This window comes from Anomalospiza imberbis, chromosome 2 (assembly GCF_031753505.1).
Source record: "Anomalospiza imberbis isolate Cuckoo-Finch-1a 21T00152 chromosome 2, ASM3175350v1, whole genome shotgun sequence".
Classification (NCBI taxonomy): Eukaryota; Metazoa; Chordata; class Aves; order Passeriformes; family Viduidae; genus Anomalospiza; species Anomalospiza imberbis.
The window spans coordinates 56,667,630-56,693,475 of record NC_089682.1 but is presented as its reverse complement, the minus strand read 5'-3'; the positions used below and the strand labels follow the sequence as shown (position 1 = coordinate 56,693,475).

The following is a 25,846-nucleotide window of genomic DNA, read 5'->3' as shown; positions in this document are numbered from 1 at the left end:
GCTAAGGTCATGGCTACATGTAAAGTGGGAAACTTGCCACGTATTGATGGGATAATCAAATGGGATGGAGGAGTGAGTGAACCGTAGATAACAGACATTAGCCACATCGCTTAACTGACTATTGGAAGGTGTCTGGATGCTGTTAAGAGTAACCTGATACAAACGGCTGCATAGAAGAGTAAAGTAGCTTTAATCCTGCACCGTGTGCCCTCCTGTTTACTTCCCTGTTTTCACAGATAAATAGCATGGTGGTATTTGGTCTCAAAGCTTCTGCATCTTTGACAGGCAAACAGATGGGAAGCAGGGGAAGCAGCTGCATGGAAAAGCTTTGTTCACTGCTCCTGGAGGAGTGCTGCAGTCCAGGCTCAGCCTAAGTGACCAAAGTACCGTGTTGAGCTGCGTGGGATTTTATTAGAACGTCCCAGTGAATCAATACATTCTATGTTGCACTTGGGGCTAGATAGCTGAAATCTCTGTGAAGGCTTACTCCTCCTCCCCTGGAAAGCCATCCAGCGTTTGGATGTTACCAGGCAGGGTTGGATGTATCAGTCAGTCATTCAGCCACTGACTGACTGAACTGTGTCCTTCAGGCCAAACTCTGACATATCAAACAGCTGAGGCTAACTCTGACTGAGACTAGACTGGTGCACAGCTCAAAACAAGTTTTTTCCTTTAACATGCACTCGGTAACTGTCAACACTGAACCTGCAAAGTTGAAGTTTCTTCCTCATGTCCAGGCCTGAAATGACTTTGTACTGAAGATAAACACGTCTGCAGAGCCATCTTGGACTTTATAGTCACCGTCTTTGCAGGAGTGTGCAGCTGTGGCATGCTGTTGACCTCTTAAAAACCAAGCAGCCAAGGCTTTCTTTTTCCCCACAGCCTTCCCAAAAGAACAGCAGATTTTTTCATAAATATATTTGTACTAACAATAGTATCTTTTTTCCTTTTCTATTTTTTCTTAGCAAATTGATTCAGTCTTTAATTCCTAAATGTGACAGGTTAACTCTTTGGGCCAAGTTTTAACTTGCAGCTTGTATTTATAAGGTAGAAGTAGGACATGGAAAACCAGGCTTTGAAATGGAAATTCTGCCTCAGCTACAGCCACAGCAGTGCTGCTCGGAGCCCTATTTTGTTTTCTTTTTCCCCTAGTCAGCCAAACCAGAGTCACTGCTGCTTGTTCAAAGGCGAAGTGTTAACTTTCCAGAATTCCCTGTACTGCTGCTTATGAGTCTTACAGACTTTGTCAAATGTCATATCCAGTAATCCATGTCTTTCAGCAGGTCTTGAGTTTCTAAGAAAAGACTATTCTTCTCTTACTTCCAGAGTCTTGGAGCTAGCTCTAGGATACAGGGACCCCTGTATAATTAATAGAAGGTATGTTTTCATATTCCAGTGCTTAGGTGTGATTCTAGGCCAGTGCATGCATTTATGCCAGATAGCTCTACCCCAGCTGTATGCTTCTATGTTACCAGACTGCTATCAAGTCAGTAGGTGACATACACATAGCCTGTGCAGAGTAAACAGAGCAAAAAACTGGATATTTGTAGGAACAGATAATATGTCACTGAGAAGTTCCTTAAATGTGTACTCGATAACAAAGTCAAGTGATAAAGTGAAGGTTAATTGATTGTCAAACTGGAGCTTCTACATGATTGCATGGCCACTGTAATTGTGAGCTAGTGTTAATGTTTTTCTTTTTTATGCTGTCTCTTCTGGAATTGATCTTGTTTCTAAAAATACAAATTCTGATCTACTTCCATTTGGAGAGGTCCTGTATTTTGGCAGATGGCAGAACTTTCTGCAGAGTGGCTTGCAGATTTTGGGGTGTGAAGCATGCCTGGCAGTGATGCTCGGAAAATGATCTGGTGGGATTTGTGAAGCATGTTGTGCTGCTCTGCAGTACCTGGGAGAATGAAACCATGAGCACAGTGTAGTGTGCCCAGACCTTGCACAGGGTAGCATAAAGCATCACTCCTTGGTATTTCCTCCAGTGCTGAAACAGCGGGATTTTAGCTGACGATCTTGGCTGGCCATCTGGTGAAAGAGTGTGAAAGGACTTTACAGGGACTAATTATTTCCCAGATTAATACTGCTGACAAGTACTCCACGAGGCAGTGTGTATGTTTGCAGGGTGTTATGCTGCTAGAAATGCCATTAATTATTTTGCCTGTGATTCGCCGAACACTGCGATTCTGTGTGCTGGCGTTCTGCCCCAACATCAACATCTGTGTATACCCTAGTATTTATTTCAGAACTTTCTGGAGATTTTTCCATTTTCAGAATTAGGAGCCTGGAGTAAGGGAATGTTAATAGAAGGTGTTAAAACAATCTTTATTTTTTTTAAACACAGTTTTCCTCTCAAAGCTTGTCAAAGTCTGCTTACTAACAATATGCTCTCTGGGTGTAACTGCTCTCAGGCACTGCAATTTAAATGGAGTGTAAGACTCTTATGCATTGATTAACTTCTCCATGTTTTCTTCTTAGAGAAGTTACTGTGACATACCTTTATATACCTTGTAACTACGGTATAATACTTATTTTGTTGTAATGAGCATATGAAAAATATAGTAGTATTGGTTATCCATGCACATGGAGACACGTCAGTAATTTGATCAAAGATGGCAACATAATCAATGTAACCATCAGAAATGTTAAAATAATAATAGAAATATTCCTGGTTTCAAAATATTAGAAATTCTAAAGTTTAAACTGTGGTTTTCTTTCATGACTTCACTAGATTCTGATTAATGATGATTTTCATCCCAACACAGAATTCTGGTGTAATTCCACATCCAATCAAAGAACTGTTCCTTTTAAATTGATTTATCTACAGAGTTCTTATTAAGAATAATTTCAGATTAAAATGCCCATAGGTTCTCTTTGACCTTTTATGTTACTGAGTCTTCAAGTTCTTTTAACACTTAAGGTGTATAAAACCAGTCTGATATGACAAACCCCTCTAGGTTTTTGTGTTGTTTAGACAGATGTACTGAAAAATGTAAAAATCACCCAGTGGAGCAACACATATGGTCTAAATTCACTGACCTATATTCATTGATAAAAAGTAAATCTCTGGTGGAACCTCAGAGAGGGAAGAAACATTGTGTTATCCCTTCAGAGAGGAAAAAAAAGGAATCAAAGAGTTTAAAGAACACTGGGGAGTTTATATAAGATAAAAGTGGTTTTGGGGTGGATGACTGTGTGGAAAAATAAGTCCTTTTATACTCTGAGGGCAGAAACAGTGGAAAGTAGTAGAATTTGTGAAAGTTGGGGTGGGATAAAATGGGAAAGGTAATATCTATGGGGTAGCAAGAAGCACCTTGTAAATGAAGCAGTGCTGCTGTCCTGAGGGAGAAGGGTGTTCTTGCTGGGAAGAAAGCTATGGATTTTGCTTACTGTTCTCAGAAGTATCACCCAACCCAAAACCCAAAGTTAGTACACAACTTTTCAGGAAAAAATATCATTTCTCATAATTGAGAAAGGAACAGGTAAGATGAGACTACTGAACTCAGTATCTTAGATTATTAAATTGCTTCAGGGGTAGAGTCACTCACTGTTTCTTATCACAATGACTGCTGCAGTCAACCTAGAAATCTCTTGAATGGCCAAATAAAACCTGTATTCTTTCCCTTTTGTTACCTTTGTATTTGGCAAGGGTTTTCCTTATTTGCATGAGTCTCTTAGAGCTCTAGCAAAGCGTAACTCAAAAGTTTGCTCTTAATGCAGTGTCTGCTTAACCCTGACTGAAGAGGTGATCCTACCCCAGTGAGGGCACCTGTGCTGTAGAGCCAGAATGATGCTGACAGGACTGTTAGTGACGACACAGAGAATCAGATCTGTTGCTGGTACAGCAACTCCCTGCTCCCAGTGCGTGGCTTCCCAGAGAATCTGTTAAAACCTCTGTGTGGTTTTAAGTCCAGAGTAGGTAACGTACAACCTGAATCACCTCTGCAACAGAAGACAAACTCTTGAACTGCAAGATGAGTACTTTTACAAAGCAGACTATTTGACTGCCTGATTTACAGTCAGCTACCAGAAGCCTGGGTGGTGGTTTTTCTTGAAGGAGTCAAACCTGTTTTTCAAAGGCTTTTCCAGAGCCCTGCCCATAGGATCCAGCATTCTAACTGTAGGAAATACTATTGCAAAACAAGGAGCCAAAATTTACCTGAGTATAACCATATTAAGGAGTCAGGATGATTCAGGACACAAGTTTAACTTGAATTTCCATCAAAAGCCTTCTTCTCTCAGCAGGTTGTAGAGTATGCTTGTATGACTTGCTTAAACTCGATGCTTACATACTGGGCAGCAAAAGTTTGTTGGAAAGAAACTCTGCTCTACAGAGATGAAGTGATTTGCCCTTCACTAACATTGGCTGGAGTCCAGAGACCAGAGTTCAGACCTCCAAGTCTGAGACTCTGGCCAGATGCAGAGATTGCACTGCAGGTGTCTAGGTCTGAACCACAGAAAGCAGGTGTGGTTCAGGCAGCATTTAGCTCAGCAGAGAAAATCAACTCATCTCAGTCTGAGGTAGGTACATAGAATGAGTTGAACGAATCATGCCCTGGAAATACGTAATTTTCTCTATTGTTTGTGAAAGGAACTTAAGGTGACTAGTCCAGCCGTAGATGCTTGCCGAAAGGTGAGAGGAATCCAGCCTCTCATCACTCTACGAATGCTGGCCTTTAATAACAACAGACTGCAGTCAATTGCAGCTCCTGATGGGTCTATGCATTGGAGTAGGGAATAAGCTGGACGGGTTGGGAGATTGCCAATTGAGATTGCAGTCTTAAACATAACTAACACAATCTGCTGCTGTGTGTTGTCAGTGATGGATCACAAGTAAATCAAATCCTAGATCTTGATTCTAGTCACTTTTACCAATATAAAAGCAAAGGATAGGTTGTTGCAGGTTAATGCAGACAGAACATGAGCTAATAATAAACAGCTTTAGTACCAATGGTGATTTAAATTTAAGGTCCCCATCCACACAGTTTTCAACAGTATTTTTCATCGTCTCACTTCTTCATGCTCAGTGCTCTGGTGGCCCCTTTTCTCACACATCTGCCTGGTGCTCCTTCTCTGGATTACAGGACTGGGGCTCTTTTTCACATTTGTTCCTTGCTCCAGATTCTCTAACATTTTTTCATTTCAATGCAGGAAAAGCCTGTTGTCACAGCAGCTTGGGTTGGCTTAAGCAACATGTAAGGGTAGAAAAATTGAAATGACCCTGAGATGTGTAGTGTGAAATGTCTTCCCACTGAATAGCTGAATGACAGAGCATTAGACAGGATAAACCTGAGCATCACAGATGATTTAAATCTGTTGCTCCCTCACAGCATGATGGTGCCCTGTGTGTCTGAGCTATGTCTGTGCAAAGGGAGTAGGCTGGATGTGAGGTTTGAGTGCTCTGTCTTAGCTTTCCAGCTGCTATTTATATTACATTACCTCACAGAGCATCCAGCTGAGAACAGGACCTTGCTGTGAGAAGTACAAGCAGTGTACAAATGGTTTTGTACAGTCTTTGACCAAATACCACAGTCTTTTGGTGAGTCTTGAACAGCCGTTGACTAAAAATAAACAAGAGAGTTAAACACACAGGGCAAGTGAGAGGTGAAATAGGAGAGAAAAGTCTGTGGGGAGCTCACCATGAATCAAAAAGAAATGGAGTATACATGTCTATGTTTTTTGTAATTTGCTTTTATGCTTCATTCTGTTTTTTCTTGGATGTCCTCAGTAGCCCATGCTAATCAAACAGTTGAAAGACATCTACAGCATGTGAATCAATCCCTAATAATGAATTCAAAAGTGCTAAAGCAATAAAGGGTCTGCTCTTATAAATTACTTGGCACACCTTCAGTTTACTCTTTTTAACAAAGATTGAGATGGAGCCAGAAATGAGCAAGGCCTGTATCACTAAAGATTAAGCAAATCTCTCCCTGTTTCCCCCAAATCTAACATTGTGCTGCAACATTTCAAATAATACCTCCTCACTAATCTATACTTCTAAGTGAAATATCTGTAATGTATTTTATTACATTCTTCTATCTTGGATTGGTTATGTCACAGTCGATCTCTGAGGTCTCTCCAAATTAATGAGATTAGACTTCTTTCCAAATTTCCTCTGCTTAAATACATTGCTTTGATCTTTTTGTGTGCCAAGTAGGACTGAAAAGAAAATGGAATGACTTCTTGCAGGAAATTATTGTTTCTGGCAATGGAGAAGGATCATAACAATGTGTTAGCTTAGCTGCAGATTGACTCTGTGTGGACAGGGAATCCAAATCTGAGCCTTGCTAAGATGTTCAAGGGATCTGTGTGTTGTCTGTACAAGAGTTCCTAAATGGATGCAGCTCTACCAAGAGCCCTGCTCCTGTCAGAGCTGTGTGCGCAGGTTTGTGATTGTTGATAGACAAGGACTCCCAATAGCAGGATCAAATTGTCTCTTCTTTTTCTTAGTAGAACTTCACTATGACACCTACCTGGAGGGCACTTTCTGGTCCATGAGTCCTCCACCACCTGCCACGAGTTTCACATCATCTAATCCCTCTGGTATTTTCCCATCTTATGTTTTAGAAATACCTGGATAGCAAAAGTCTCTGCTGTAAAGGCTGGGAATTGTCTTCTCTTTTCTACCTAGCTGTATTGACTGCCAGGTTGTACTCACTTGTTTTTATGACCCAAATTTAAATCTCTTTTCTCATGTATCATTCTCATACTATTTTTTGTTAGATCAATCCCCTTATGCTCCCCTAGAGAGGGAGAGATCAGCCTGTCTCTACTTTTGTTTGACTAGACTAAACAAGCCACATTTTCTTTGCTTCTCTCCCTAAAGAGGTTTATACCTCCCTCAGTTACCTTAAATGTCATTATCTGCATATTGCATTGAACATGGCTTGCCAATTGGGTCAATGGCTTGGTAGCTCACCAATGCTTTATACAGAGACACCTACATTTAGGAGTCTGTGTTGAAAAAGCTTTCCTAATATTCTATTTGCCTGTGTTTTGACTGCATCACATCAGAAACTTGCAATTACTTTATGACCAGTTGACTCCATCAATTCCAGTTCTTGAGTGTTCGGGTTTGAGTTTTTACTTGTGTTATAAATCCACGAGGGCAAGATAAAAGTGTTGTGAGCTTACTGACTACCACAGAAAGCAAGTGCTGGAACAAGGACAGACCTGGACACGGCCTGATGCCACCAGTGCCAGACATGACATCAGACTTTCTCTTGTAAAACTTTCTGGTTTTAAGCAAGAAAACATTGATACCATGGAAGTCATGGAAATAAATTATTACCATTATTGTCCTTGTCTCCATGATAACATCCCTGATTTGTGTAGCAGCACAGAATAAGGTGAAGTCACATTCAAAACAGTTACTTTGCTTATCAGAAGGAAGCAGTTTTATTTCTGTAGGGCACAGCCATGGCTAATCACTTTGCTTGCATTTGTGTTTCTCAAAAAACATCCCCCTGTATATGATAAGGGTAATGGCCTTATGCCACAATTCCTCACCCAGCGATCCCTTTTGCAAGGACAGGGAAAGGGCTGCTGACAGGAGAGCTTTAGACCCTTTGCAGGGGAGATGCCCGTGGAAGGTGTATGAGCTGGTGGTGATTATCAAGTAATTACAACAGGAAGGCAGAAGCCAGCCTGAATGCTCACATGCTGCATTCAGATAGCAAAGATCCTAGCTCCTAACGTAATCTTCCGCTGATCAAACAGGGATTGGGCTAAGCCAGGACTTGGCTGAGTGTAATATTCCTCTTGCCAAGGAGGTCAGGGCCAGGCCAGGCTGGCTGGGAGCTGGTGGAGAAAATGATGGAGGTTGGTTGATTGTGTGTCAGGGCAGACAGATGCTCCGCAACCCACTGGGGACCTCTCTGACATGAGCAGCTCTCTCCTTAGGTTTCCAGGTAGGTGCAAGGGTCACAGTCTGGATGTCATTGCGAAGAAAATGAATTAATGCAAGAGAAGTCTGCGAGAGAGCAAGGAGAGGGAAGAATTTCTCAGTATCTAGATCAGATGAGAACAGAACATGGTTGCTCCAGAGTGTCCTTTTTAGCAAAACATTGGGAAAAAATGTGTAACAGGGAGTTATTTACCCTGACTTTATTCACTTTGTAAGTTCTGATTGCGTACACTGTGGTTTTCTTTCATTTTTTTCAATTTCTCCAAAGTCTGAAGGGTTTTCTGTGAGTGACAGTTTTGCCTGAGAAAGGCAAGAATTGTTATTTGCAAGTGGGTGCAATTTCCTTCTCTTCTGTGATTGTACTTCCCTGTCATCTTCCTAGTTATCAGCCTATTCCAGTTTCTTTTACTTTTATTTGTCCTTTCATTGCAAATAATGGATTTCTCACCACTTCTTCTCTTTCATTTTTTTAAAATAATCTCATTATCCATTAAGATTGATGAACTGTTTCCTGCCTTCCTGCTTTCTCTCAGCTTTCCTTCTGCTGTCTCTGCAAATATTCTTCAGCACTCTGATGTTGTCCTCACATCCATTGTGGGATGAGGCTTATTAGTACAGGCTTTGCACTTTCTTTGTAGGTCATGGTGTGGCTTTATGCTGGCTGACATGGACCCTTTTGTCCTGAAATGTCAAGTAAAAAAGACAAAAACTATTGACTGGATTATGGGGGGGGAAAAAATTAAAATGCTTTTTTAGAATTGGCTTTTAAGAAATATACTTACATTGTCATAACTCCCTTCTTCTCATCTCTACTTAAAAAAAAAAAATCAAGATAGAAAATTTCCTGCCAAAAATTTGTAGGATTTTAATGGGGCGATGGGGTTATTTTGATTGAAAAAATTGATCTGCATTAGTAACCCCAAAGAGGTGAAAATCTGTTCTCTTAAAGGCAGCAGATATCTTGCTTTGAACATTCAGGCACTGTTCTCTCTGGTATCCAAAGACAAAACTTGAGGTAATGGCCTGAAGCTGCTACAGGGGAGGTTTAGGTTGGATATTAGGAAAAGGTTCTTCACCCAGAGGGTGGCTGGGCACTGGAACAGGCTCCCCAAGGAAACGGTCATGGAAATAACACTGAGAGAGGTCAATAATCTTTTGAACAACACTCTCAAGAACATGGTGCAACTCCTGGGGTGTCCTGTGCAGGGCCAGGAATTGGACTCAATGATCCTAGTGAGTCCCTTCCAGTTCCAGATGTTCTATGATTTCTTGCCAGGCACTTATGCAAGGTTCAGGAGCATCTGGAGAATGAAAGCCTGTCCTGCACAGTGGTCTAGGCAGTTGGACAGAAAAAGACATTTTCATGCAGAAAATAATGGGGTCCTCCAGGCGCTGCATCTCCTCCTGACAGGGTTTGACTCTGGCTTCGGTACCATGTGAGAAATGGAGCAGAAGATACTCAGTTGCACTCTGGGGAATTCCACTGACTATATATGATTGTTCTTAAATTCGAAGCTGCAAATACAGTGTAAATGAGGTATTTTTGTATGATTGCATTTTTACTGGGGTGTTTTGTACATAAGCTCTTTTCCAGAGTGAAAAGTCAAAAAAACAGAGAAAAAGCATGTCAGGAGTAGTAGGCTATTACTATTCAGTGGTTGATTCCTGCCTTTCAGGCTTATTTCATTGAGATTTGGAGTTTGGGAATATGGTGAGGTTCTCTACAGGATCCCAAAAAGTTTCATCAGCTACATTTTCTTGTATTTCCGCCAGCCACATCTATGCAGGTAAACTAAACAGGAAGCCTTCCTGAACACTCATTGATCTCCTCCTGGTTAAATTTTTGGAGTGGCCAGCAGTATAACTTTGGTCCATGAAGGTGAATATTCTCCCAAACATTTCCTTAGAATATTTCCAGTCTTTGAACGCTCAAGGATGCAGTTACAAGCATCCATCCTCCTTTGGGGGATAATAATTTTTGGAAGGATAAAGTTGGACTAATGGGCCATTTCAAGCCAGCTGTCCCCACTGCCCGGGAGCATTTCTAGTCATGTGTACTTTTAGTCTAGGTGTTGGCTGAAGTGCTACCATACCACTTTCTTTCCTTTTTCTTTTTGTTAAACACTCAATACCCTTTTTGATTTGAAGTATGTAATTTCTCCAAGGGGGCTGTGCTATGAGAACATAAATGATGGTATTTTATGAAAAAAGTGAGATGTCAAAGGGGCAGTTTTGTTGTTTGGAAAAATTCTTGCCAGTGAAACTCATACAACAATAGAGCTAAACTAAATGGGCAGAAAACATTTGCACAAATAGCAGTAATTGCAACTGAAAGGTGTAATTGTTGTATCTTCATCTGACATGATGAATTTGAAATATCATTCATTATAAAAAAAATTAAAGGGGACATACTGTGTAAACAAAGTAAAACAGTTCACATAGGATAATTTTCACTGATAATCTCTTTTAATATGCAAAACCTGATCCAAAGAGACTCTTTTCAGTGATAAGAGCTATTCTACAGAGGAACTTACATATGTTTCTCACAGTGTAGTCTTTCAGCTAAAGCCAAGTTTATATATAACAAGTGATCTTATTAATAAATGTAGGTATTTTATTCCCGAAGTTCCTCTTAAGAAATTTAGCTTTGCATTAATTCATCTGTCACTGGAAACTATTGAGGTGCTTGATTTGGGTGCACATTTATCTGCAGATCTTTACCGAACCACTCATTAAGTCTCTTCATTACACAGGGTTTGAGAAAGATAAATTTGAACTTCATGTGAGTCCTGCCTTACCCAGGGCTTTTAGCTGCTATGTTTACATCAAGGCTGCTCACACACGGCTTCTTCCACCATCCTGCAATATTTAAAGTAAGAGTAAGACAAAATTAGGTAATTCCCAAGTGTTCTCTGAGCACTGAGATGTTGAGCCATTCCCAAATAACAATATACAAGTATGTGAGTGTAATAGCTTAGAATTTAAAATCTCCTGATGCAATTGTGATACAGGACTTCTGCTAGTGGCCTTCACTAATCTGGTGGTATTTTTATTCTAACATGCAATTTACCAAATGTTTTTTGGATTTATTTATATTTGATGGGGGATGAGGAGGGAGGAATGCAGGCTCACTTTAGCTTGTGGGATTTTTTACATTCTCTAAACAACTGGCAATGAAGCACTGGTGGCCATGTCTCTGAGTAACAGAGATAAGAGGTACAAACAATCATTTCTTAATTACTTGAATGATAAACCTTTGTTGAGAAGCTTAGCTTCCAAATCCTGAACAGATTTAAGACTGGGAAGAAATTAGCAAAGACAAGAGAACTCATAATTTTTTCGCTGTGTCAGGAGGCATCATTGTTGTCCTGGACCATTGCCGGTGCAGGCAGCACATCAGCTCCCTGCTGTGCATGGATTTCAGGCCTTCTTATACCTTCATCTTGCATGTCTGTGCCTGGTTTCTCAGGCACTGAAATCCTTTAATTTGTCCACATTCTTAGTGTCAACACACAATGCCTTTGAATACCCAAGATTCAACTGCATGATCAAATACTATGGTCTCTGTGATCTAATATTCCTTTCATCCTAAAAATCAATTCACAGAATCAAAATCAATAATGCCCTAACACATGTAACTTGTCAATTCTGAAATCTGTGTTTCTTGCTTGTCGTTTTTTTTTTGCGAGCCTTGTGTTTTAGCAGAAAATGTCTTTGCTGAATCATATAATTTCAAATAACACCCTAAAAATGTGAGTATGTGCAGTAAGACCAAAGTACAGAAAAATTTTGATTGCATTTCAGTGCAGTTGTATGTCTTTGCTTTCATGTCTATGATAGGAGCACAGACTTCAGATCACATAGCAGAAATTGGATCAGAGACACCATCTGACTCCTTATGCACTCACACCATAGATTTTTTTGCCTACTCCTGCAACATATGAAACTGGCTGGAATTTTTCAGTTAATAAAGAGGATAGATATTGTAGAGACTTTGTTACCTTTTGTTGATGCTTTGCCCTTTCCCCAGGGATAAGATAAAAGAATTTTCTGCATGCTTGTAGTTTGAACAGAACTAGAATTAGATGTCAAGACTGTGGGAGAGGAAGGAGAGAATATGAAAGTTGAAATATGATTAGGTATACATGTATTACAGGGGAAGTAATTAAAGTCTTGGATAGGTTTTGCACAGATTTAAGATCTGCAGAAGTGTCCCCACAGCTTGTAACATCCTGTGTTTAAATTATGGCAATGCCCACTGCTATCGTACATTGAAGAGTCTATCACTGTTTTTCAAAAAACTCTCCTGTCTTAAAAAAAACCTTCTGTAAATGGTTTCTGTTCATTCATTAAAAAAAAAAATCTATGTCTAGGTTGAAATTTACCATCTAGTGTGTCATTCCTGAAAACCTAAGTTATTTAAATTTTATGCACACACAAGGGAAGAAAACCTTTCACATGGCTGTTCCCTATTTCTAAAATTACCTGGTGTATAGTGATTCAGATGCTAAAGCTCCTACATAAGCAGTCCCTCTTTAAAATGCAGCCTATAGCTATAGTAAGATGCAGCTTATGAGTGCAAAAAAAAAGCGAAGGGGGACAAAGGTATATGAGAATGGCAGCGTAGCTAATGATTGTGCACAGCCACTTCTGTCAGCAGGTTTTTCAAGATTTTTCAGTAAGGTGTCATCTGCATATATGTTGCTTGCATTGAGTGAATTATGGGGAAATATCTCCATAACAGCTGTTCTATTATGCCTTATCAACTGTATATGTGTTTGTGTAACAGGCCACAAATTCCACCTTCTAATAAGTTGTTGAATATGTATTTGCAGTACAGATTTAATGTCTCTGCAGATCAGATAATGCTACAGAAAGTTTGCCAAATGATACTGGCATGTAGTTTTTGGCAACAGCCTTCCTTCCTTGAAAGAATAAAAAACCCAAAACACTGAGCACAGAGAAGTTATCTATAAATAGGTCTTCTGTATATTTTTTCAAGCCCAGCAATGGTACATTAGCTGATTGAGACTTTTGTGAGGTGGTTTAATATAATGCCACAATGGTATTTAGACACTTTGCCAAATAAAAGAAGACAAACCACACAATTATAAAAAAGGCACTCTTGCAGTTTTTGTATTGGTATTTACTGCCATCATTGTCAATTAACCAGTGGAAAGTTTCTTGAAAGTTAGTTCACTTTCAGAAGAGTGGAATACCCAAGAGACACCCTACTTCTTTATTCTTACTCCTGGCAAGGGGATATTTTCATTCCTCCCTTGTGCTTTTGTATATTTATAGTCCCTTATTGCCTTGTGTTAAGTTACTGTAAGTAAACAATGAGACTAAATGAACAAGTTCCATATACAATCCATTTTGTAGCATGAGGGCAATAGTTTCATGATGTTTATTTTTCATTACTCTCTTATAATCACTTTTAATGATTATAGCAGTAGGCTCGGTTCTGTGCCATTCGAGGCAGTAAAAATGCCTCTAGTAAAGCTCATGGTGCAGGACTGAGTCACAGCAGGAGAAATGTTCATTTCACTTTAATTTTCTTTTTCTCATTTTCTTTCTATTACCACTAATAGTGTTACTTTAGGAGTATTGTATGTTGACAGACCAGCTTAACTACTACTTATTTTCAGATCCAACCCTCTAAGCAATTGCATCAAAGCTGGTAAAGTGGTTATCTGACAATAGTACATGTTGTCCAGTGAAGACAAACCAGGTGTGACTTAACAGCCTTTATCACTCCTTTTGTGTAAGCATTCCAAGAAGATCCCTAGCACTCTGTCTAGGGATCATGCCTACTATCTGTGCTTTGACCAGAGCCAGATCAGCCCTAAGAGATCCCATCCTGAGAAATACTCCTCCACAAAATTGGTATATGATTGGATTTATATCCACAAATCATCATTGACTCATCTACTTCTTAACTGTATAGAAGTATCCTGTAAAATTGAACATAAACACTTCACTTTGAGACTGACAATATTAAGGTCTCTTTATAGATCATGGTAAGATTGTGCCAGTATCCTAAAATGTTTGGTGTCAAGACATCCTGACTGCAAAAGTGGGAGCTTCTGACACTAGATCATTCTTATTCCATCTTCATACCCTCCAAATGAATGTACAAACGCATTACAAACATACTGATTAAATGCCCTGTCACGTTTTCTATGTCTACAAGTATTTCTTGTACAAACTACTAGAGCTCTTCTCTAGCCAGATGTTTCCAGACATTAATTATTTTTATTTGGAATCTCTCAAAGAGGCAGCCTAGAAGTGTGAACAGTCATCTTTCCTCATGCTGTACAGAAGTGAGAGTTATTGTATTCACAGTGCAAACACTGTGGTATGCCCATAATTTTACTGCTCTGAGTCATCTCCTTGACATCTGTAAGATGACTTAAGATAAAACAGTTCAGTGCATATGGAAGCATTTGCTGGACAACAGGAGTTTGTAGTTCCCATAGTCATTATTTATCCATGTTGCATGTATTAGTTTTTTAAACTGCTTTTTCCCAAAGTTTCATAGATAAGTTACAGAATAAGATTGGGAGGGAGGTCACATTATCCATTCCTCTTCTTCAAGGCAAGATAATCTAGAATTGCATAATTTTTAAGATTTGTCTAAAATGTTCTTAAAAACATCTAATGATATTTCCATGTCTCCTTATGAAATTTACGTACAATGTTTGATGAACCTTACTGGCATGCAGAGGTTAATTATGGGGTACTGCTTTCCTACTAAGCATTTATCTTGTGTTTTTCTTGATGACCTGCAATTTCTTACTGAAACATTGACATACTCATAAATGTATTTGAGGTGCAGATCTGCAGTTTCAAGGAAAAGCAATCTTTATTTTTCCCATTAGTGCAACATTTCTACATCTGAGGGTTGTATTGTGATCTGCCCAACACTCTAAACAACTTTTATGTATATTAAAAGTACTCAGAATGAATTAGAAAATATAGTAGTTAGCCCATATACATTCTTTCTGTAGTTTTTTGAGAGCATGTAGGTAAATTGTTGTCTGCTCTTTTCCAGTGCTGTCTTCTGTTATAACTGTTTCCAAACATCTACAGTATCTTTTCAGTTAAGAACACAATGAGTGAATATTATTGACTACTTGGCTACTGGTGCACTGTGGTTTATGAGGCTGAAGGAAGCCAACAGTAGACGTTTTATTTAGAATTTTTTTCCCCTGGGTGCTGAAGTAGCTAAGAAAGAAAATAAAATGGCAACTTTGGATCACCAAGACTTCTTTACTTTGGGAAAATCAAAGACACAGTCCCACAGACTTCCTGAAAGTAGATAATGCCTTATTGGCTTCATAGGTAAGTTCTCTGTTTTGAAGACCAGTCCTGTAGTTTTAATGGTATCTATATAAGTGAAGGGGGTAAGGGCAGGTGGGATGACTGCCCTGCTGCACCTCAGACCAAAGCTTGGTCTGAACTATATCTAGCTATGCATTATTGCAGTATTGCTCATTAGTCATCATTACATATTTATTCAGATTGAGATACACATTTTGCAAGTGGTAGAGTTGGTGGTAGTATAATTTTTTCTCCTTCTTACACATTGAAATGGTCTGCCTTATTTCTTGAGTTCTTTTTGAGTTTCTAATTATTTTCCTGATAGAAAATACTTCTGTTTTTGACGTCTGTAATTACCCTTATAGCATGGAATTTGTTACTCTAATAGGATGTAGGGTTTTTCTGAAGGAATATGCTGCTGATTCAGGTAGAATAAAAGAAGTTTTAACATAATTTTGTGTGCTGCTTTTGGCTTGAATAGAGTTATTTTTCTTTACAGCAGCTAATGTGGTACTGTGTTTCAGATTTGTGCTGGAAACAGTGTTCATATTTCAGGGATGTTTTCTTTATTGCTGAGCAGCACTTGCACAGAGTCAAGGCCATTTCTCTCTCTCACACCATCGTGCCAGCAAGTAGCCTAAAACTTTTACGTGCTCCACCAAGGTGAATTTGAACAGCTGAGTCTATTCTTGTCTGTATGTCACTGGGAGAATGATTAATTTAATATAATGAAGAAAATAGGCGCTATAATTTTCTGGCAATAATAATTCACTGACAAAAATGTCACAGATGTCAAACAGAGGAAATTTCTTGTCCTGTTTCTCTGACACTTTTAAGTGAGAAAGAATCTCAGTGTAGTACTCACGTACCAGGTTCAGCAGAGAGGGTATTTAGAGTAAGGAGCCATTTTTAGCTTCAGTTTTTTCCCCACAGGAGTTAACAGAATCCTGGGACAACTAGCCATTGCTAAGTGCTTTTACAATGAATAGTTTAGTGTTTAGTTATATGAAACTTGTGTTTTGAATGATCTTTTGAGTTTTAGCAAATGTACTCACTAAGTAGCACTGACTTACCTGCACAAAGTAGATTCTTATAGGTGTCACATTCATTTTGTCTCCTTACTTTGTCATCTAACCATGGCCACACTATGAAATACCTTGTCCAGGAGAGATAGAGCCAGCCTAAAACTCAATAGGTTTAATAATAAATATTGTGGGATGAAGAAGGATTGTATTTTCCTGTTTGCTGAGAACTTGTGCCTGCCAGTTTTACCTGAGATATTGTAACTCACTGGTAAATGTTAGGTACCCTGTCTCTGCCACATCCTTGGTGGCTCCAGCATTATTGCTTCTTCTAACCCAAAACTGGGGCTTTTAACTGCAAAGTAGCTTTAAACTGTAGGTGATTCTTCTCCCTGGAGTGCTGAGCAAATAATGGCTGCTACATTTTCTGAGTACTCTTTTTGGGCAAAATTTACTTTATTGCAGATAAAAATAATAATTTCAGGCTGCGCTGTGTCTTGTTCAGAGGCATTTCCAGCAGTGTGTCCTTGCCAAAGGAATTTCTCTGCCTTTGAAGTTGCTGCTGTCAGAACCATGGAAAAAATTGATTTTAAAAAATGGACTTCTGTCTGACTTCACCTACTCCAAGCCATGCTCACAAGTGGACCAATTTTAGGTCAGGATGCTCAGAACCCTTTTGAGCCTCCAAGGATGGAGACCATATAACCCCTCTGGGTGATCTGTGCCAGTGCCTCACCTCTGTCATTATAACATTTTTTCCCTCTTACATTCCTCACATTCCTCTAATGTTCCTTATTGCAGCTTGATTGTTTTATTTTTTTTTTTTTTTTTTTTTTTGCTTCTTTTTATTTGGCTGAACACCCAGGAGGTGAGTCTGGCTCTGTTTTCTCTATTATTTCCCTTTCTAGGTAGTTGAGAAGAAGCTATTAGGTTACTTCCATGCTCCAATCTTTCAGGCCAATACAACCCTGACCCCTTTGCCCTGTATTCATAGTTTTTTATGCCCCAGATTTGTAATCCTCTTGGTAGCCCTTCTGTGGATCCTCTTCAGTCTCAGCAGCCCAAGGCCCCACACTTGGACATGGTGCTCCAGATGCCTCGTGCATGCCAAGCACAGGGAAGGGTCACTTCCTTGACCTGCTGGCCACTCTCTGGCTAAACCAGGCCAGTACAGGGTTAACCTTTGCTGCTGCAAGGACACACTGCTGACTCACGTTCAGCTTGTCCTGCACCAGCACTCATCCCCCAACCAGCTCCACCAGCAAAGCTGGAAAGTCTTGAGCAATTCCTTGGGAGACCACATCCTTCTTCCTCCAGTTTGCAGATGCAGTCAAACTGGAGGAAGAAGGAAGGGAATTTGCAAGTGCTTCCTTTACAGCACCCCATTTTTTTTTTACCTGATTTCAGTGTTTGGCCTTAAGAGCCCAGCTTTTTGGCACATGCTTCAAAGCCTGAACCTCTTCCCAACTTCAGAAGGAGGTTAGGAAAACAAGTCTATGGTTGGGGTAAGTGGAGAGTGGGACTACTGCAAGTTGAAACATTGAACTCAAAACATCCCTTTCTCTTTAGGCTGAGGAGGTGGGGGCTTGCTGATTTTCAGCTGATCTGTATCTAATAGGTACAGGAGATGCCTAGAGCACAACTTTGGGTGCTAATTAACAGCATTAAAAAATAAACATAAGCAAAAAGCTATTAAATCCTGTACTTTTATTGTATATAAATTTGATGTTGAAAAATATAATAGGGAAAGCAATCCCTAACTACAGGAGCATTTCTGATTGGAATGCATGATGATAGTGTGCTGTAGCTGAATCAAATTTCTGTTAATTTATGAAAATGGGGGTGCAATCTTTTGACAGACTATTTGTTCTAAGTGTTTTTGAGCAGCATACAAAATTTTTTTAAGTGAAGCAAATGTAATTGTTTACAGAGCAGTGTTGGCTGTGGAGTGCTTGTTGTACACTTTCAGGATCAATAGAAGCAGGTGGATAATGCATGAGTTCCACTTCACCTTTCTGAATATTGAGATTTTGCATTCTGCCTTCTGTGCTCCTAGGTGAGAACTCCCTTGCCAGTTCTCCCTTGCTGAGCCCTTGGTCTCCACAGAAGTAGTGCAGGTGGGCAGCGTGGCGTCTGAAGTTCCATCTTCTCAGTTGGAGTGGCCTGAGTGGAATAATTGTATATGTTCCTCCTACCTTACTAGTAGTTGGAATTACAACTGAAAACCTACTTCATGTGCTTTACTGAGCCTGATAGCAAAGTAAAAATGTTAATAAAACCACACGGAGATATTTGCCCTTCAGTTGGTTATAGTAACTGTTGCAACCAGGCTCCTCTGGTGCAGAGCCCAGTCTGGATTTTAACACAGTTTTCATCATGACACTGCTTTTTAAAACAAATTAACAGTGTTGTTTTTCTTCCCTTAGGTCTGTACTCACAAGTCATAATTTGTTCTACATTTTGGAAATGTAGATTTCCGAATCTCCAAGGTTTGGTCTGTATTTTGGAAATACAGTGGCATTTTGAAAATACAGATCAAATTATTGAAGATGTTTTTTACTGAGGTTAAAGTAAATGAGCAGAATTTCTGATAATACTTCACATTTGTTTCAGTTTTTACTGATGGATTGCAGTAATGTTTAGAAAGTTTGCAGTAGCATTTCTGGAATTTGATGGCATTACAGAACTGGTTGTGGTTCAAACTGAAATGTGCAAACCTAGCAATCTAAAATTAGGGTTCTAAATTCGTATTTAGGGATTCAGTTGAGAACTGACACATTTACCTGCTGTTGAATTCAGTAGAATTCAAGAAATGATGTGGAAAGACAGTTTACCCTTGGCTACGCTTGAAGTCAAGCTGAGTTCAGTATCAGCTGTAACTGCTTTATCAGCAGAGGGTAAATTTGCTGGAGTAGACAAAGCTTCTGAGTTTCTGGGTTTTTTGCTCAATAGGAAGCATATTTATGAACTTTTTTTCATGTTTGAGTGTTACAACTAAATCTATTTATTTCTATCTCCCAGATGTTTTTTGGAAGCCAGGAAAGATTTAGCAGTCTTAGCAAAAAAAAACAACGATCATTTTGGAAACATTTCACAATCCCCTTTCCATGTCAAGATTTTGTGCTGCACAGAAATAAATTAAGCAGTGTTTTGGGGCCCCACGCATCCACCATCCAGCTGTTGCAGATTTTATGATGAACTGCAGTTCACGTTTTTGGATAGAGAGGGATATAGTAAGTTTCTGGCTGGGCTTTGTGAGGTGACGGCACCAGAAAGGATGCTTTGCTGCTCCCTCTGTTTTGAAAGAGAGCAGTAGGAGCTGATGGTGCCTCTCTCACCTTCACTGCAATCTCCTGTTTCCATCAGTGGCACTGTGCCCAGGGGTGCTCAGTGGTGCAGTGGGGCATATGTGGTGCCCCTGCTGGCATCTGGGCAAAAGAAAGAGTGCAGAGGGCTGTCCCCATGCCTCCCGTGTGAGGTTGACCCCTGGGTAATGTCTCAGCGTGTAACAGATGGGCTGCACTGTGGCAGCACGGACTTGATTTGATACATAATTTTTCTTCTGTTTGTTTGCACTTGTTTGGGAGACATCAGTTTTTGGCTTGACTATAGTTTTTCTCCAAGAAAATTTATTTACTGCTTTCTTTCTTGTCATTTTCATTTGCTCTGTGGTGTGGTGCCTTGGGGTGATAAGTGATAATTTTCTCTCCTTTGGGCTTTTGATTCGAGCTTTTCTTGTGCTGCCTGTGTTTTGCTCATGGCTGTGGCAATAAAGTTATCCATGGCTTGGGCTGAACTCTTGCCTTGCTCGATTTACCAGCTCATACTGCTTAAAAAGCCAGGAGGCCCTTATCTGATACTGTCTTCACAGTGGCTTTCCCTGAGGTTCTGATGTTTGTTTTTCTTTCAAGTCCTCAAATTGAACAGCATCGTGCCCCAGAAAGTATGAGCTGTTCCTATAACTTTAGCCAGGTGTGCTTATCTGGAATTAAAATAAAATCAGATATTTTTTCAAAGGTTAGTTGCTGTGATTATCAATCAGCCTTCTGGTTGCCATTGCTAATACAGAGACTTCTGCCTTTTGGGGGATAACTAATTAATAGGATTGCTTATATCAGAGTATGCTGTCTTATCTAACAGTGGATATCTGAAAGCAAGTAGAAATGTAAAAATAAAGAAGTCCTGAAAAACAACTATTCAGGAATATGCCTAGTGAAGACTTGATTGATGTTAATAATGAAAATAATCTGTCAGTTTTGATAATGAGAATCTTTAATCCCAAATCTTGTACTTCTTTGAAATAGCAGTCAGCAGGATACTTTCCATACAATGCACTTTGTGAATTCAGCCCTCACAGGTAATAAATTATTAGAGTATTTTATTACAAAATGGGGTTTTGTCATAAAACTCCTCACCAAACTCATACATTCATAAGTTTCTTAAGAAAATAAAATTATATACATTATTTGGGAAGGTTACGAAGCTGTACAAAAATTTCTGTTCTTGCATTGCCGTTGCCACTGCCATGGCAGGAAAAATTGTGGGTGTTTTCCCCAGGGAGACCATGAAAACGCAGGTTTCTTTAGCTGAGAGCAAGTGGTCATGGTTGTTTCCCATCCTCAGCAGGGCCTGTGAGATAAATCACTGATGAGGAATGTTCAGCCAAAGGAAAAGCAGTGCATTCCCTTTGCTCCATCCGCTGTGTTGGTGTCCTCCAGCTGCCATACATAGGCAATTGAGGATGCTTGTAAGCGCTTCTAACATTGAACATCTCCTTCAGGTTTTTTTTTCAGTTTATTCAGAAAGGAAAGTTGCACTTGCAAGCCAATTATACATCATGACACTGCCAGCTGCTACAGTGATTTCCAGGGCTGGAGTCTTATGCTGGCAGCTTATTTTTCAATCCTGTTGTTTCACGTTTTGCCACCTCCCCTCCTTTGGGAAGGTCAGGGGACAACCTTGCTTTAGCACCTTTACCTTTGGCTGTGCTTTCAGGAGTGTTGCATGTGGTGGTGATTTCCAGCAAACTGGAAGTTGTGCTGCTTCCAAGGGATCTCTCAGGTATGTTGTATAAGGAAATTGTATTACTGAAGGCTTGAACCAAAAATCTCTCTGGAAATACAGGGAAGAGAGCCAAAAAAAAATGGCTCATTCTAGCAAAAGCAAGAGCCAGGAGTTCTCCACTGGGCTTATTATCACCCTGTTACTTAGGAAAATAAAAATACTAATTTGGGTAGGGGAAGTAACCTTTCTGTGTTACCTGATTTGCCATTTGAAAATCTTCGCAAGATGAAGTAAATTTGATCTTGAAATATTATTTGAAACTGAAAATGAAAATGTTTGATTTAGAAAATTTTGAAGCTAAATATGGCAAATGTTTGAAGTCTGTTTTGTTCATAATAATTTTTATAAAATTTGCTAGATCAGCATAAATTGATTAGATAGACCATTGATTGATTTGATTTGATAGACCAGTATACATTTATAAATGATTTGGATAAAATGAAATATATTTTATTACTGGACAAAAATTAAAGTATAACAGAAAAAATGCCTTGGTCTATGAAACCATAAGCAGTTATATCTTCAGTATTTATAATTATACTTATAAAGGTATAAAATATGCAATCATGTAAATAATGAAATCATTAAAATTTATACACTATAGAGACATTAAACATACTAAAACAGTGAAATTCTGGAAATGCTACAGAGCTGCACTCTACAAAAGCTTTTAATGTCTTCAAATAATTTCACTTTTACTTTTGAATCAGAACTGCCTTCCTGCCACTTTCCAGTGTGTAAAAAATTAACATTTGCTCTAATATTTAACAATAACATCATCTCTTCTCTGCCTATGTTCTAATTGCTTGTCAGGCAGAAAGTTGTCTCTCTGAAGTACTGTCCTCTTTATGACAGACAGCAACATTTCCACAGGATCTGCCAAAGATGAGATTATGGTGTAATTTCCTCAAACAGCTGTGTCTGCTTCGTTATGAATAGAAGCTGTCGAGAACTGTATCCAAATCTTTAGTTCTCACCCTTCCAAATCCCATTAACAAAATTATCACATGCCTGGGTGAGCACTTTTCTAGCACTTTTAATTAATTCCAATTGTACATTACCCACTCCAAAAGGTTTGTTGGCTCTTTTTTTTTAATATCCAGGTATCAGCTTTCAGCTTCTGTCACCATCAGAAATAGTTCTTCATGAAGATTTGGGCTTCCCAAGGAGATATTCCCACCTCCTTTCCATCCAGCAGTGTATTTGTTTCAACTATGGGCTCAGCTCTTGGCAGCCTGCAGTGCTGGCATTGGATGTGGTGGTATCTTGTCTCCCAGAGAAGGCCTCGGTGAGACTGCCTGGTTTTCCAAATCTCCCCTGTGGCTTTTCTTGGGACAACTGTGCATTTCAGGATGCATCTGTTCCATTTTCTGCAGTGACTGTAAAAGCCACATCTGTTTCCCACCTCATACAAATATATCCCTCATCTGCTTTCATCAGTCTCCCTGCATCACTGCACTGGTCAGGCAAGAGGAGTGTCTTTCTCATGGGCCAAGATTTCTTCCTGAGGGTGTTCTTCTGTAGGAATTTATCTGTGGGTGTTGTAATGCATCCTAGACTCTCATCCTTTGGATGTGTGCTGCTTGTGCAGAGGGCAGCAGAGCTGGAGTTTGTGCTCAGCCCTTGTCCAGGATACTCCAGGAGTTTAAAAACTTGGAGCTCTTGATCATGGTAGCCTCTGAGGGAAATGGCCGGAGATTTCTCACTTTGTGCTTTGAACTGAGTTGTGATCAAGCAGTCATAGCTGCTTTCTGTGAGGACAAACACCCCATCAGGCCTCCTGACTCCTCTCTGAGTCATTGCCAAGTGGGCTGGTGCACAGGTTCCCCCCGTGCACCACAGGCTCGTAGAGAGGTTTGGGTTGAACGGGGCCTTACAGATTTTTTACTTCCAGCTCCTTGCCATGGGCAGGAACACTTTCCATTGATCAGATTGTTTGAAGCCCTGTCCAACCTGGTCTTGCACACTTCCAAGGATGAAGCAAACACAGCTTCTTTTGGCAGCCTATTCCAGTGCTTCATCACTCTCACAGTAAAGAATTTTTTCCTAATATATTATCTAAATCTCTCTTCTTTTAATTTAAAACTATTTCTCCTTCTCATATGAATATCTGCTCTTGTAAAAAGTCATTCTCCCTCTTTTTATAAGCTCCCTCTAAGTACTAAAAGGCTGCAATGAGGTCTACCTGGAATCTTCTCTTCTCCAGGTGAAGAACCTGCCTGTGTAATACTATTTCTTGGGCAGCACGACCCACCACCCCATTGGGTTGAGAGCTTTTACCTTGCAGGAGTGGTCAGCTGAAGAGGGATGCTGGCCCATGGCTGACCTTTCACAGGCTACTGGCTCTGCTCCAGCAATTTACAAACCTATTGTTTTTGTTGTTTGGGGTTTTTTTGTTTGGTTTTTTGTTTTGTTTTGTTTTGTTTTACGGTAGTAGCAAGAGGCATCTGTTCAGTGGCAGGCCATTAATGAAGTGTTCAGGTGCTTCTCATACTCATGGTACTGAAAGACCAACCAGTCTAAGCCATGCACAGTGTTACCAGAACACCCAGATGTTTTTAGTGTATCTTGCTGTAAATATTCTGAGTTTAGACTCTCAGTACTGGGATTGGTAAGCAGTTGTAACCGCCTGCATTAGGAAATGTTTATAGAGGAAACAAAATTCTCAACATGTTTCAGGTTTTATTTCTTTATTTCCATTTTTATTTATCCACATGCTTTGATAATTCCTTTACATCTCTCATAATTATTTCTGTTCTATTTTTGTGGCAAATTGAAAACAGAGCAAACAATCAATAGTGTGGAATTCTTCACTATTTTTCTATTTTCAATTCCTATTGAGGATAACAATATTTGTACAGTGCTTGTCTAACCAAACAAGCACTGCTGTTGCTATTCAGAAGCGGGCTGCTGCATTCTTTTTCCAGCCAGTTTTATTTTACAAACTTGAGCTCTGCTGATGCAGTCCCTGCTTCATGTCCTGGGGCAAAAATCATCCAGCTCAGCTTCTTCTTCCTGATGTCTCCAGAGGTTAGGGTGAGACCTGCTGGCCAAATGTAACTTGGAGTGTAGTGAAGGAAGTGCAATATCAGATGGGAAGAAGCTCTTGTAGACTTCTTTCTTAGATCATCATTAAATGGGTTCAGGTTTAAAATAGAATCTCATAAGAGATAGACATCTTAGAAGGAACCTGATACGGCTGAAGTTAAACAGAAGTATTTAATTGTGTTTCTGGCCCCTTGAACTTTTCTTCTCCCTGTGGGATTCATAGCTAAACATTGTCTGGTGGATATAATTTTGCTCCACTGTCTAGCATGTTCACATCACTTTGTAAAGTTTTTTGTTTGGTTGGTTGGTTTTTTTTTTGTTTTTTTTTTGTTTTTTTTTTCCCCACAAATACGGTTATACATCCTGTCAAGATGCTGTGACGTGGGCAGCTATGACTTAATTTTCTACTCCCAGTGGTTCAGAGGGGGTATTTTTGCATTGTACAGTATCAATAAAATTTTATCTATATAAATCCTTAAATATACCAAGTTCACTGTTTAAGGTTGCAGACATGTTTCTTGTCCAGAGTCCCTAGTGATATGCTGCTAAGTGATGTAGTGTTGTCTTTGTTGAGCTTGAGACTCCTCTTACTCCCTTCTCCCATTCTGAGGAGGGCATATTAAGAGTTAGGAGGTTCATGTCCTTCTCATCTCAGAATTCCTGCACAGCAGGGAGTGACTTCAGATGTGTGTATGTCAGCCAACATCAGTCAAGAGAGGTGAGTAATAAAAAATAGAGGAAGAGCCAGCAGAACCCAGACACAGCTGAGTCTTTTCATCTCACTGACTCCAAAGAGCATAGTGAAGTTGAGCCTGGACACTGCCATTTAAAATAAACTATCTTGCAGAAAATCCAAGCCAAAGCTTCTTAAATAGCAGCTATTTATAGAAGAATGATCAAATCTAAGATCCCAAATGTAAGACAAAACCATGTTTCTTACTTCCAAATGGGCCTATCACAATATGTAAATGCTCAACACATTGACTGTACCAAGCACCAAAGTTTGTATTCCTTAACAGGAAAATAGATTATATTTTTATATTAATTTAGTTGGAGTCCTATATGTTCTGTAGCAAAATGGAACCTGGTATTATTTCAAGCAGTGTAGTTATTGTTATGGTAGTCATGACACACATTACAAAGTTAAGCAGGCAATATTCTGCAAAAAAAAAAAAAAAAGAAAGTATCTTTGGGTAATTGTATGGATGTTAATTGTAAGAATGTAGTGGATGCTTCAAGTCTTTGACATCTGAGGCTGGATGTCACAAGAAGAGATGAAGAGATGAAATTGGAATGTCGAGTGCATAGAGTCCGTCCTTGTCAGCTTTAAGGGGTTAGTCTCAAGTGGCAGCATCCTGAGGTTGAGCAGTGCCCTGTGTTTGAAAGGGTGCCAGGTCTTTCCAGATCTTCATGTTAATAAATTTGTACTAGCACCATTAAGCCAAAGTGCTTGGTCTGGTCTCTGAAGCACACC

The 25,846-nt window shown here is 39.6% G+C and overlaps 1 protein-coding gene across 12 annotated transcripts in view; it reads left to right on the top strand.

Annotated features, from left to right (window-relative positions):
- The window catches only part of MTUS2 (microtubule associated scaffold protein 2), a 257,315-nt gene that overhangs the window by 69,406 nt on the left and 162,063 nt on the right, over nt 1–25,846 (top strand). For 4 of the 12 annotated variants that reach the window (XM_068181186.1, XM_068181188.1, XM_068181185.1 and 1 more), the window contains one exon: nt 9,592–9,702. The exons of 7 other annotated variants lie outside the window; for them this stretch is intronic. The gene's annotated coding sequence lies outside the window, so the exon portion shown is untranslated. Of the gene's footprint in view, nt 1–9,591; nt 9,703–22,208; nt 22,340–25,846 lie in introns of those variants that run through there. One more of the 12 variants, XM_068181192.1, reaches the window with a different exon arrangement.